General features: G+C 35.7%; 1 protein-coding gene and 1 pseudogene across 1 annotated transcript in view; one reads left to right on the top strand and one right to left on the bottom strand.

The window, feature by feature from the left end:
* Sgcz (sarcoglycan zeta) overlaps window positions 1-14771 on the top strand; it is a 1052781-nt gene that overhangs the window by 552778 nt on the left and 485232 nt on the right. The window lies entirely within an intron of this gene.
* Window positions 2440-14771, bottom strand: part of LOC116070741 — a 31554-nt pseudogene continuing 19222 nt past the window's right edge.

Genomic DNA, 14771 nt, shown 5'->3' with positions numbered 1-14771 from the left:
TCAGAAAGTTATACTTTAATTCAATTCTCCCCCCACATGCTGCCCACCTACCCCCACATCTTAGAAGTAGAGACATGTCCTTGTCTCTCCATCAGGCTCTGAGAAAATAGCTGTGCTCTCTTTCTCAGTTCCAAAATCCTGATAAACATGTTTTGGTTTATATCTGCCCCCAAAGCCAGACAAAATCTATGTGTACTTATCTGTGTGCCACAAAGATATGATTGACATATTATTTCTGATTTACTTTTTATAGTCTTGAATACCTGCTGTTTTGTTGTTGTTGTTTAGTAGATAAAACAATGGTAGATTGAAAAGACACTAACGTTTTCTTTTAATTCTTTTCTTAGCTGGCTACTTGTTACCAAAAATTACCAATTAATTTGCAGCAGTTGTGTGTGTGTGTGTGTGTGTGTGTGTGTGTGTGTGTGTGTGTAATTTGTTAATTCATTAGCATGGGGTTGGGAGTGACTCACAGAGGGAACAATTTGGAAATTAGCAATAGGAGAGGAGTAGATAGTGCCTGCTTTTCTTTTACGCCCAGCAAACATTTCTGTAATGGGATGCTTTTGTGGGATTTGGATGCAGGCAAAGGGTTATTTGGCAGAAACATTGGATGCTGAGAAGCTGCTGTGGAATACTGAAAGCAGGAAGCAACTAGTGTTTGGTCAATGGTCAGAGTAAGCTTCTCGCTGGTACTGTTTCCAGGCCTTACTAATGAAGTAGTCCCTGCTCTCTTAATGATGGTCTCCTCTTCATTCTCTCCCTCAAAGCCCTTTTGCTGGAATTGCTACCCTGGGACAGCTTAAATTGGGCAAAATTACAGTGAAACATTTTTTGTTTTGTGATTTGATTCAGGTGTAATGACCTGTCTTGATGACAGAAGGCCAGGGTCCCCAGGGGTTGTGACCTCTCACTTTGATTATGTCGAAGACCTGATCAGAAGAAGGTAGTAAGAGGCAACAGTGTATTTTTTTTAACCCTAGTCACCCATAAACTTTCATTCTGAAGAACATTTAATCATGTAATTTGATTCAAGGTTTTTTTTGTCTACTAGTAGCGATTCATAGACATTCAATGAAAGAACAAAGAAACATCCATCCATCCACCCTCTTTTCTTCTGCTCCATTCATTATATTTAGAGACCCAGAATGACCTACAGAAAAAAAATAGACCTACAATTAAGGTTGGTTTAAGCAAGGGTCCTTGGTGTTGCCTACTGTGCTAAAGGATTTTTAAATCATTTATTGCCCTCCTAAAAAGTCTAAACTATTTTAAAGATAGCTTGCCAAGACACCCCATGCCAAGCAGATGGACAAGGTGACTTGATTCCAGAGGCAGATTGCTTGTTCATGGTCCATATGGCAGAGAGCTTCGGACCAGTGGTGGATTGGCCATTTAACAGGGGATGGTAACTGCTATTCTTTGAACATGTTCCACTGAGAAGACCGTTCACTGTGTTTGTAGTCTCATAATCCCAATTATTAATACAAGCATTACCAAAGCTAGTTTTAAATTTTCACTCTCAGATTTTAGTGGTATGAAACTATTCTAACAGAAAGACCAGCTAGAATAGCCTGTTCTGGAGTAATTCACTTAACTACCTTTATACAACTTGGTAAAAGCCTGTTTTTCTTAGAATCCTCTCATTTGATGTTCAGATAGCTTATTGTCACTAGAGTCATGGTGATTCAATAAAAGTTAAATTTCTTTGCCCACTAAACTCCCATTTTCTGCTTGAATCCATATATGCTTAGATCTAATCTTGTGAACTTTGCTAAATGCCTTCTACTTCCATAGAATCCAGTTAAATAAATACAATTTATTTCACTTTTGACAGTCTTCTAAACACAAGATGAATAAGGAATGGCCCACTGCTTCAGGGAATCTAACATGATAATAGTTACTTAATGCACTTACTGGTGTCTTCAAGCTATGGTAGTAAATGGCTCAGAGGCAGGATGACCTGTGTCTCCCAACTTTATTGAGTAGACCTTTGGTCCTCAATGAAATGAAAAAAGCTGACTACTTCTGAGTGTAAGTCATACTTTCATTTAGTTGGGTTTATAACTAAAAGGCTTGGAGAATTTGAATTCATTATCTAAACTCTCTTTTCTTCATTACATATGTAAGTGTGAACAAATAATATTTAGCTCGATGAATGGCTTTTATATTATATTAATGGACTCTGATCCCATGAAGACTTCTTTGTTTTATATGAGATGGAAAAATAGTTCATATTTTTTTACAATGACATAATTTGTTTCATGGGAATATTTAAAAATAAAATATTATCATTATAGTAAAGTCAAAAGATCCTAAAGGTGATAAAACTTCCTCTTTAAAGTGGGGGCTGGGGTAGGGGAAAGTCAGTCTACATGTAAGGGTATTCCTCTTTTTGAAATAATTTCTTGTGGTCTGCTATCTTCTTGCCAATGTGCTTCAAGTTCTTTCTTTGTTTTCTGGTAGCCTAATCTCCCATGCAACCTCCCCCCTCTTTTTAAGCTTGTCATCAATGACCTGGCTGCTCAGGTCCCAATCAATGAAAGGAGAGATCTTAAAACCTAAAGACAAGAGGAACCTGAGGCAAATTAACTTACATTGTTCACATTAAAGATCTGCTTGAAAGAACAGGAGTCATGTGCTGGTATGTAGGACCTGTACACTTTCCAGGCAGACTTGTGTAAAAAGTAATTCTTTTTGGTCAGTTTTTCTAGTTGAGACTGAATATCAGCAACCTGTAAACCAGGAAAAGTCAAATTGATTCAATGGAACCTTGGACTGCTTCAGGTAAGGAGCACAGGATGAACTCTTCAGGACATAGGAGGAACATGCCCACTTCCATTCAGGTCCCTAGCTGTTCTATCCACACACAATGAAATATATTCCTTGGAGTCGTCAGGAGGGTTGTATTGAATAATCCAGTCCAGCTCAGAGATGTCTAGCCCTCTGGCTGCACAGCAGTATTATCAAACCCGCATTTCAGGATTGGAAGGACATAGTTCTTCATTTAATTTGGTTTTGCTTTTCATGGATGGCCATGACAAGGCAGGTCAATGTAGTTCAATGGCTCATAGTGGTACTTGATGGGCATACATGATGAAAAGATGATCGTTGCTTTCTTCTTTCAGTTCTTAATCAATAAGAAGAGCAGAAGGAGCCTCTTTTCAGATGGACAAACAACATCCCCGCTGTGGCAAACTCTTTATCATTGTCAGCTCCCACATACAATGGCTCTTTTTTCAGAGAAATTCTTGCCAAGTCTTCAACTTTCTTAGTTTGTGTGGAAGAAAAGAGCCTGGCTTGCCTGTGTGCTGGCTAAATTTTAATGTTTTAACTTCTTCAAACCCAACTTCCAAGATACGATCTGTTTTATCAATAATCAGACATTGTAGATCTTTGTACATAAACCCTGGCGTGTTCTGCATGTGGTCTAGGAGGCAGCCTGGGGTGGCCATGATGATGTTGATCCCATTGATAAGCTTCTGAGCTTTAGCAGCCATGTTACTGCCACCTGCGATCAGTCCATACCTGTGAACTTAGTGAGTCATCAGTTCCTAAAGAACACCAAAGTTCTGCATGGCCAATTCTCCGGCAGGAGAGAGAATCAGCACTTGTATTCCATTCCTGGGCATGAACTTCAACTTGACAATGAGCTCAATCACAGGGATGGGGAAAGCATGAGTTTTGCTACTGCCCAAAGATCCCTGCCTTCCAGAAGTAGCCTGATACTTTTATGTTGGATCTCCATCGTGTCCTTGAAGCCCATCTCTTCTATAGCCTTCAGAGTGTTCTTGTTGAGGAGAATAGTCAAGGAAGTAAATGAAATGTCCTCAGAAGGGCCTGCCATTCGTAGAGACAGGCTGGACAACTCACTGCCATGTGGCTCTCCACAACATCTGTTTCCACATGAACCTTGCTTTGTGCTCTCTTTCGGTTTTGCTTCCTTTGGTGTCATTTAGCATTTTTCTCCTTTTCTTCTTTCTTTTCTTTTCTTTTTTGGTTCTATATCAGGAGATGGTTATGTTGCTGCTTCTGCATTGGTTTTAAGTGGCAAGTTTTCAGGGTGAGCTTTTAACTTTTGCATTTTCCATGGTCTCCTCAGGCATGCTTCCACTTTGTGTTTCTACTAAGCACACGGTCATAGAATAATTTAGGGCATTTGAGCTCTTCTACATTTTCCCTTTTCTTTCTTTCTTTCTTTCTTTCTTTCTTTCTTTCTTTCTTTCTTTCTTCCTTCCTTCCTTCCTTCCTTCCTCTCTCTCTCTCTCTCTCTCTCTCTCTTCTCTCTTTTGGACATTTTATATATTTACATTTCAAATGTTATCCCCTATCCCAGTTTCTCCTCTGGTACCCTCCAATACCATTCCCCCTCCACCTGCTTCTATGAGGGTGCTCCCCTACCCTCCCACCCACTCTCACTTCACCGCCCTTATATTCTGTTACATTGGGGAATCAAACCTTCCCAGGACCAAGGGCCCCTCCTCTCACTGATGCCATACAATGCCAGTCTCTGCTACAAATGCAGCTAGAGTCATTGGTCCCTTCAAGTGTATTCTTTGGTTGGTGGTTTAGTCCCTGGGAGCTCTGGAGGGTCTACTTGGTTGATATTGTTGTTTTTCCTAAGGTGGTGCAAACGCCGTCAGCTCCTTCAGTCCTTTCTCTAACTCCTCCTTTGGGGTCTCAGTGCTCAGTCCTATGGGTGGCTGTGAGCATCCACCTCTGTATTTGTCAGGCTCTGGCAGAGCCTCTCAGGAGACAGCTATAACAGGCTCCTATCAGCAAGCGTTTCTTGGCATCCTGCAAGAGTGTCTGGGATTGGTGTCTGTATATGGGATGGATCCCTAAGTGGGGCCATCCAGAGACTACCCCTCCTTTTCCTCTTTCTCTAGGCACAGCCCCATTTTGTGGTTGTGACATGCTCGTGTCTGATGTTTCTTGCAGCTTCAGGTTCTACTGTGGCAGCTTGCCATTCTGCTTCTAAATCTTCTTGAGTAGTAATTTCATCTGTGTTACAAGTGTTCCTGGGCTTCTCCAGCCGGATGCACTGAGCAGTGGATGCACATGCACATTAGGAAGTCGTTAGTGTCTAGTTCTTATTTCTTATAGTCACTAATCCCCTTCAAGGAAAGTTTGTTTGTTGTTTACTTAAGAGTCAGATTTAGAGACAGACATTACCTTGGTGCTCAGGAATGTCAGTAGGTTAAAGAAGGAAGCAAAATATAGTCATAGGATATTTATGACCTACGTCTCTCAATATCAGAATATATTATATAAAAATTCTTTGTACTAAAACTATATATTAAAAATAAAATTTAATAAAAAATAAAATAAATAAGGATTTCTCCTGGGGATAGAGAGATAGCTCAGCTATTAGAAAGGCATTTTGCTCTTGAAGATGGCAGTGTTTAGTTCCTAGGATCCAGATCCATGACTCACAGCTTATGTAGAGCCAATCTGTAGTCTTGTTTACCTATCATGCACCACATCCACATACATAAATTCTTAAAAAAGATTCTTTTAAGGTTTTACATGAAATAAAACTTTGCCTATATATTATGACATATAGGGACATATTATTTGATTTTGAAATAAAATAAAAATCGTGAAAACCTAGAATTAACTCATTGTAATGAGCACAGGCAATATGCTTTGTGCTGTGTAGTGTTGAAAACAACATTCCATTGAACCACTTCAATTAGCTGGAAGAGTTATTGTAATTATGTTCATTTGAGATAAGTTGTATGCAAAGATAGGCTAGGCAACTGACCCAAGTGTTACAGCCCGTGAGCTGGGAAATGTGACTTATATTGACATTTGATAATACAAGAAATGTTACCTAAGTAGCCTAGAACATCATTCATTATCAAATGTTATCCACAGTTCCTGTGGAATTGAAGAAAATCAGCATAATATAATAATAAAATAAAGGTTTTTTTTAAATTGAACTACTTATTTGTGTCAGGTTTTCTAAACCTTTTTCAATTAACTATAATTGTTACTATTTAACATTTTTTCATGATAAGATTGCATTAATTTTATATTACTGCTGTGAAAATTCATAAGAAACAATGAATTTAAATAATATAGACATTATCATAGCTCTTAAATTTATTATAAAATGTGAAGTTGTTAACAGGGCTATATTTCTTTTGGTGAATTCGAGAGAAAGATGTGTGGTCTTGTCATTGTGGGTCCTTGACAGAACTGATATCTTTGGAATATCAGGACAGAGGTTCTATGGTCCTGGCATTTGACACTTTAGAGCCATCCTTTCTTAGACCCTACTTCCCATGATTCACTGCTCCACCTACAGGCAAAGCCAGGAGAGTCCTGGTGAGGCCTTGTACTGCATCTAGCTAACTCAGCAATCTGCTCCATCATCCTCTGTTATGGTCTCTGTGATTAATATGGTACACTACAGATGAGGTTGGATCATTGCTCCATCTCAGGCTGAAGAGTTGCACAACCTTAATTTCATTATTTATTCATTTACTTATTTTTTTATTGCTGTATATTGTAGCATATTCACAGGTTCCAAAAATAGGAGAAGAAGGTTTGAAGGGCCATGGAAAGTAAGCCTAATGAAAGCAATCTATCCAAGCGGTAGAAACACTCCACTGAGAATACCCCAGGGCCCAAGTCCTTCCAATTATTTCTGGCATGAAAGGTAATTCTGCAATAAATACCACAGATCAGAAAGGTGGGCTCCTCATAAATGCCAGAAATTATGTTGTGAGTTTTTTTCTTAGTTTTAAAATCTCTTCTCTGGTAACAATTATATGGTAACAAGTTGCAACTCATTTGTCATATGGAAAAGATTTTGGTAATGTAACTTCTTGAGATCATACAAGCAAAATTTTTCAAAGAAAAAAAATATTGTGAACCTTAGCTGTATCTGAAGTAATGATTTGAAGATACAGTAAGTTGCAGGTGGAGGGAGGAACTCAACTGACATCACGTTGAGCCTTCTGACGCGGGTAATTATTGTATATGAGATTTTGTTTCTGAATAATATGTTCATTCATTTATGCAAGGAATTCAGCACAATGAAATGAGGCTAGTTATTTCACTTACAAACTAACTAGTAAAATCAATCAATATTATAAAGTCACAAAGTTACATTCAACATTTAAATCAATGATGCAAGATATCAAGTTTTATTAGACTAAAGCCTCATTTTATCATTCTTGTTCCTGATGAGTCCTTCAATCTCCATGTGCTCAAACTACCCCAGATTACGGACAAGAAACCAGACAACTGACACCTCTTCTAGCCTCCACAGGCACAAGGTACCATGTGGTACACAGGAATACATTCAGGAAAAATGTACATACACACAGATTTAAAATAACTATTAGAAGTTCTGAAATTCATTTTACAAGACAGAAAGAAAGCAAGAGAGAAAGAAAGAAAGAAAGAGAGAAAGAAAGGAAGGAAGAAAGAAAGAAAGAAAGAAAGGAAGAAAGAGAGAAAGAAAGAAAGAAAGAAGGAAAGAAAGAAAGAAAATAGAAATAGAGTGAACAGGCAATGACCAGGAATCAAATACTTTCTTGAGAATATATTAATTAAAATTTATTTTAAAAACTGTGTAAATTCAAATTCTTTTTATTCTACCTTTCAAGAATACTTCTATCAATTACAAAATAATATTTTAAAGTGTATTTAAACAAATAATATACTAAAATACTTCCTGAAATAATATACTATCATAATATTAAATTCAGTTTATTACTGCATAGATAGGGCCAAACTCTAAAATCCAATTCATATGTAATTAATAGTTTGCTTATTTTAGACATAGTTTATATTTAAATGTAAGGTTTGGAAGAATGAAATTAACTATAGTAATATTCTTAGCCATATTTATGATTACTATTAGCTATGAAAAATTGAATAATAACTGCTAATTATCCAGATTCATGAAGATGTCTAAGGTTAAAGATAATTGCAAACAGTAAATAAATCTGCATTCATTAGATTTGGTTGTATAGTATATAGTTTTTGAAAGTAAAAGAGGTAATCTCTTTTCAGTCATTTTTACTAAATTCTGACAAAAATATCTGCCATCTTAAATGCACTTATAGAACACAAGATTTCATCATTATGAAGACATAGCATGCCTCCATTTTTATATTTTGCAGCATTAATATTTATACTAATGCTAATAGAACTTTAATGACTAATGAGCTAGTTAGAGTACAATCCACAGCATATTATTTTTGCTTCAATTCTGTCTTTCTTACTTGTTATATTCTTTGGTTTTTTTTAAATGGGGCCATCTTCTATGGTAGAACTCCTAGATTTAATACAAAATTATACAAACAGTTCCATTTTCAGAGTACATATGTTCTGAGTAAGAAGTATCAAAGTTAATATTCACTCACTTAAAGTCAGGATCTTCCTCATTTTGAACTCTATTGATTGGATGTAGGGAAGCCATGTGTATTTTGTTTTGTAACTGGATTCCTGTCTCATTTATGCTCCAGTGTGGTGATTCTATTGATGCCATTGGTTTCTTGAGAAATGAGACTATAAGTGAAATGATAAATAAGACTAAATATTTGTGAATGGCTGGCATCATAGTTCTTCATGGATTATATACTTCAGGTACTTGGTCCCCAATGTATGATAGCTAGGTACCTTAGAGGATTTATTAAATATACTTGATATTTCCCAGTATTTTTCTGCCAAGAGTCTTGCACGTCAAGCTTTGATAAATCACTCGCATTTTGCATCTTTTATTGATTCTGAATCATGCAAATTCTCTGCTGGAGTGAATTATCTTCCCTAGAAGACCAAATCTGCCCCATTGAGAAGGCCCACATAAGCCTTATGTTGGAACATAGTGTGTTCCTTGGTTAATCATCATTTCTTATTTGGCTATCAAAACATTGGACAGCCTCCATAAGGGTGACTTCTGATGACAATCATATTTCAAAGCACACCATTACCTCCATATATAAATGAGTTTGATAAATAGTTCCAATGATATACCTACCAGTCTTTAACCAAAATGAGGAGGAAGCCATTGACCAGGAAAATATGTCAGGGAACTCTGACTATTCTATTTAGAAAATACTCCCCTTGCAAATTCAACTCAGGTCTTCTCACATCTCTACTTCTAAGTATTTCATAAGTGATAATGGGGAGAATAACTTGATATTAGGGCACTAACACCAGAACGTTAACACCAAATATTCAATGGAATGATAGATGGGCAATTTTGTTTGAGAAACTGTGGCCAGTTGCTTCTTTTTTTGTCCTCATCTTAGGGACCAGAGATAAAAGGTCATATGATAAAAGGTCAACTTCTAATTTCCTGGTGGACTGATAAGGTAGTCCTCATGAAAATAATGCTAAGTGTTTCTTGTAGTATACAAAATTAACAAAACATTCTAAGATCTATTTTATTCTTCTATATGGAGAACTAAAGTTGTATTAATTTTTGTTTCAAAGCTCTCTATCTTTATAATGTTTTAGTGATAGATTTTTATAATGGTTTATATTAAATTATTTTATCTGCAACACTTTAACACACATTATGTTTTAAATTAACATAGATTTCTCCCTCTCTTTTCTCCCTCCAACAACTTCTATGCAGCTTTCTACCCACTCTCTCTCAAATTCTTGGTTTTCCTTTCCTTAATTTTTCTTCTTACAAATACATGTAAATACAAACACATATACATATGTATATGTATGTGTCTAATATATATATGTATAGGTATTTATATAAAGCAACCAAGTAATCTAATATGTATATTTAGTTTTTGCTTCTGTGTATATAATTTTATGGCTGAACATGAAACTTGAAATTTATGAATTTCATTATATTTGTCTAGGGAGTTATCTTAAGTAATTTGTAATTTCATATTTTAAAGACACTTCTACTACTCCCATTTCAAATGTTCTATGGCCTAAAAGAATGACTATATTGTTCCTGTGTGACATTTCTGTGGTCTTTTTGAATTTTTTATTATAAAGGCATAGTCTAATATAGGTTTTAAAATTCCTCCACATTACCAAATTGCAAAAACTTTAGTGATAGATATTATTTCCATTTTCCAGTGGTAAAGATTTAAAAGTCATTTACAATGTCTTCATTCTCTAAATACAAAATGTGTGTAAAGTAATGTTAATGATACATGTTTCTTTGCTTAATATATACCCTTTTCTTCTATTACTTGATAGCATTTTCTGCTAAGTCTTTGCTTTACATGATTATATATGAAAACTCCATTTCTATCGAAAAAAAGGAGGAAAATTTAAGTTAAGGGGATTTTTACAACAGATTTTATCTAAATTAATTTTAAAATTCGATCAGTAGACATCAATCAAATACTCCCTTTAAGTAGCTTTACAGTCTGTTCCCATTTGGCATAAAATAAGAAAAACTAAGGTTGAAATTATCTTAATGATGTTATATAATGAAGTAAGGTAAATAGACATTGGTAAATGTAACAGTTATTTACCAGAATTGTCATCTTGACAGCTTACTGTTAAATAAACTCACCTTTTCTAACTCTTTCTGAACTATGGTTAGTTGTTGCAAATAAGCCCTTCTGGCCCAGAGGCCTCTACAAACTGACTAATTTAAAATGGATTAGAATTGCTCTGCTTGTCATCAAACTGATTATGGCAATCTATTCGAATCTTCTGTATCCTTCTTATACCCTGACTCACTCTTTCTTTAACTCAATCTGTCTCTGTAAAACTGTCCTGCTAAAACTGCCTCCTCTCTGTCTCTGCTTTTGTCTCTGTCTCTGTCACTTTCTGTCTGTTTCTGTTTCTGTCTCTCTCTGTCTCTCTGTCTCATCTGTCTCTGTCTCTGTCTCTGTTTCTCTCTCTCTCTCTCTCTCTCTCTCTCTCTCTCTCTCTCTCTCTCTCTCTCTCTCTCTCTCTCTCTCTCTCTCTCTCTCTCTCTCTCTCTTTCATAGCCTATCACACAATTGCCAGTGCCAAGTGTAGGTTGTTGGTTAGGATAGCACAAGAGTCTTCTAAAACAATAGACATTCTTGTTATTCCTCTTGGTTTTCCATCTGAATGAGTTGATAAACCCTATTTCTGGGATGGGGGTGATAGTTCAATGGTTGAGAGCCCTTGCTGCTCTTGTAGAGGATGTAGGTTTAAATCCAAGAATGCAAATCATAGCTCACAAATACCATTGACTGTTGTTCCCGGGTATCCTGCATACTCTTCTGGCTTCTATGGGTACTAGATATTTGCATACAGCAAAACACTCCTATCTATAAAAGAATAAATCTTTAAAAATAAATTGAAAAAACCCTATTAGTTAAAGATACCACAAATCTTTGGCTTGATACATAGAGAGAAGATGTTTGAAATATGGAAATTTCTTTCCTAATAACTGCCTTTAATAGTGTTGGATGTTGCTATGTAAGCTATTGGAAGAATAAAGATGTCCATGTTTTTACCCAGATTTGAATTTTATAAACTATAGTCCAAATCTGGTATGTAAATTGTGCACATTGGCATAAAAACAACACATCTTTTATAGGTGTAACCATTCACTCAAGGTTTAAAAGGAAACCCAACTCCAAAAGAGAGAATCCATGCCCAATATTCAATTAGGAAATTAGACAATAGGACCATATTTCTTAGGCTCTAGCAGGAACATATTATTGCTTAGCTAAATTAACGTAGTGTCAAACTCCTTTCCAAATTTCTATGTTTATACCCATAGACCAATGCCTTATCCAATAGAGCCTCTGTTTGCAGTATTCACAGATGAGTGAGAAGACTCATGGCTGTACAAGATGCTAAGAATAAAAGATTATTGAGAGCTTATCTACAGAAAATACATTTATGCCACCCATTTAAGGGTGAGGGAAGAGGGACAGAAAGAGTGTCAGAGACAAAAGATATAGAGAGAAGGCTGCCAAATGCCATCTTATAAATAACATAACCATGGCAATAGTATGTTCATACTAATTGCACCTACTGAAACAGGGTCCATCCAATATCAGGGTCAATGTTCGCGTGGATCCCTAATCTTTAATGCTGAACAACTGATTAAATATATTTTTAAAAGCCCCAGTTTCAAGTACCAAACAGCTTCATATTTCTCCTACACAGTATGTAAGCAGGTAGATATGTTGTCAGCAAGAAGATAATCAAATCATATTCTAGTACATTTCATTGCTCTGTTTATTGCTTATATACACTAACTGAGTCAATTTATCTCAGACAAAGTACTTTTATAATTTACATAGGATGATTTACTTGGGTTCAAAAATACATTTTTTTGTCATTGTTACTACTGAGTTACTTTATGAAGTTAGACCTCCAAATAGACATATTGGTGGATTAAGAATGATTTGGGAAAGCAGAAAATTAATGATAAATATTTACAAAACAGAGAAATCTTTATAGTTTCACATACCTACCTAGTGAGCAGTCTTACTGTGAACAAGCACTATATATAATCTGAGACATATGTATGTGGTTTTTGCTAGCTGTGATGATTAATCTTGTTTGTCAACTTGATTGTATCTAGAGGCGTGTAAAAGATTAGTGAATCACTCTTCTATGAGAGTATTCCAAATGTAATTAGATCATGACAACTCTGACCTATGGATGTTTAAATCACTGGTAGTTTAATAATTGAATTGACTATGGAAAGCCTAGGACAAGTTAGAGGAACGCATCTTCCAGAAGCATCTCCTTCTAGATCACTTGTTGTTTGACAACTTCTTACTCCTTTGCTCTGTTTCCTGTCTGCCAAGTTGGACGTGTTCCACCAACAATGCCTGTAGGGACAGGCTTAAAATACGAGCAAATTAAATCTTTCCTCTGCTGAATTATTTTACTAAGGCATTCTATCATGACAGTTTATATGAGAATAAATCACTTAAATTTGTGTGTAGAGAAAATATTTCTAAGTACTGAAAAATTGGCTTTTATTTGATTAAGAGTGAATTCACTACTGGAGGTTCTCTAGAATAACAGTTTTGATGAACTTTATGAAATAGTATTATAGAAGTTATGTTAAGTTCTTCCTAAAAGCCCATGATCTGTAAGACCCAGACTCAAAATACATTTACAAATACCTTGGCCATATACCTAGGCTCTTCTGTGACTAATAATTACTAAAATAATTCATTCATTTTAATTTATATTCTGCCACATGTCTGGTTACCTGTGCACAGGTACCATGCATCTGTCTCCTGTCTCCTTATATCTTCTTGGGCAAATCTTCCCATGCCTGACTATCCCAGAATTCTGTCTGCTTTTCAAATATCCCTCCCCCCATTTTCTGCCTAATACATAGGCCCTAGGCTTTTAATTGACAAGTGATGCATTCATACATTACACAAGGTATTCTCACTACATGGTATATATAGAGCTACCATGCTTCTTTTACACATAGCACAGTTCTTTTTGGGAAATTTTCAATTATTTTTCTGTCATTAGCCAATAAGTAAACAGGCATCTCTCGCTAATTGCTTTTCAAGTTTCACTAGTATCACTTACTATGACTTTATATGATGTTACTACATTTTCATGCTAGCTGATATCATCATTCTTAGATGTCTTAGTTACTTTTCTATTGCTGTAATAAAACACTATGACCAAGGTAGCTTATGAAGAAAAGCATTTAATTTTGAGCTTACAGTTTCAGAGGACCAGAGGACCATGATATTGGAAAGCATGATATCAAGCAGTCCACATCACTGAAGCATTATCTGAGAGCTTACACATGATACATACCATAGGGCAGAGAGAAAGAAAGACACTGGGAATAACAAAGTATTTTTCAAATTTCAATGTGTGCTACCCCATGACATTCCTCCTCCAACAGCAAGGCTATTTCCAATCTTTCCCAAACACTGCAAATTAAGAAGAAGTATTCAAATACGTGTCCTTATAGGGATCATTTTTACTGAAACCACAACACTGGACAAAGATACTTAGTTTTATGGTGTGCATTATTATTGATGTACATGTAATAGTATCAGAGAGAAATGATGTAGGACTTCACTAATCTGAAAAATTTTTAGGAAAACAGTTCTACAGTTATCTATGTGGAAGACCAGTGAAGTATAAAAGAACATCATCAAGAACCAAGATATTTTTGCAATAAACCAAAACATTGTCATCTCTGTTTATTCAAAGTGTTTTTTTCTAATATTCTCATTTTTTTCTTTCAGAAATCACTATAACTACATTCCACCTGACACTCCTGAATGTTCTTTTTTACTGTGGAAATAAATTACCTACTATTAAAATTCTCTCCACAGTGCTGTAGCTATAACTGTTATGTCCATCCTTATGTGCCACAGATGACAGTGGCTACTTGGAAGAGAGCATTCACTCCTTCAGGTGAGAAAGGAGACAGAAAATATTATACAAGCTCTAATATATCCCAGTTGAGACATAATTTATTCTCTCAAATGGCTTTTCCAAAGATTTATGCTGGTAATAAATATACAACTTGTCTGCAATAAAATTACCACTATATGGCATAAAAGTTGTCATTTTAATACTGACATTAACATGCCAATGAAGCCTGAACTATGCTGTAAATATCTTCCCCTCACCAATCCCTGCAGAGATAGAATCCCTCGTCCTTGCTAATTCCTCCAAATTATGGGAAAACTGAGCATAGCATTATTAGAGGATAATTTGAAGTATTAAAAGAAAGTATAAAATCCAGTGTTGCATAGAGGAATTTATTGTTGCTGAATATCAGTTTCAAACTTGTTTTCTTTTTTTTTTTCATTAGATGTTTTCTTTATTTACAGTATCTC

The sequence above is a fragment of the Mastomys coucha genome, unplaced genomic scaffold, assembly GCF_008632895.1.
Source record: "Mastomys coucha isolate ucsf_1 unplaced genomic scaffold, UCSF_Mcou_1 pScaffold22, whole genome shotgun sequence".
Classification (NCBI taxonomy): domain Eukaryota; kingdom Metazoa; phylum Chordata; class Mammalia; order Rodentia; family Muridae; genus Mastomys; species Mastomys coucha.
The sequence above is the reverse complement of the archived record's forward strand: the minus strand, read 5'-3'. Positions and strand labels throughout refer to the sequence as shown.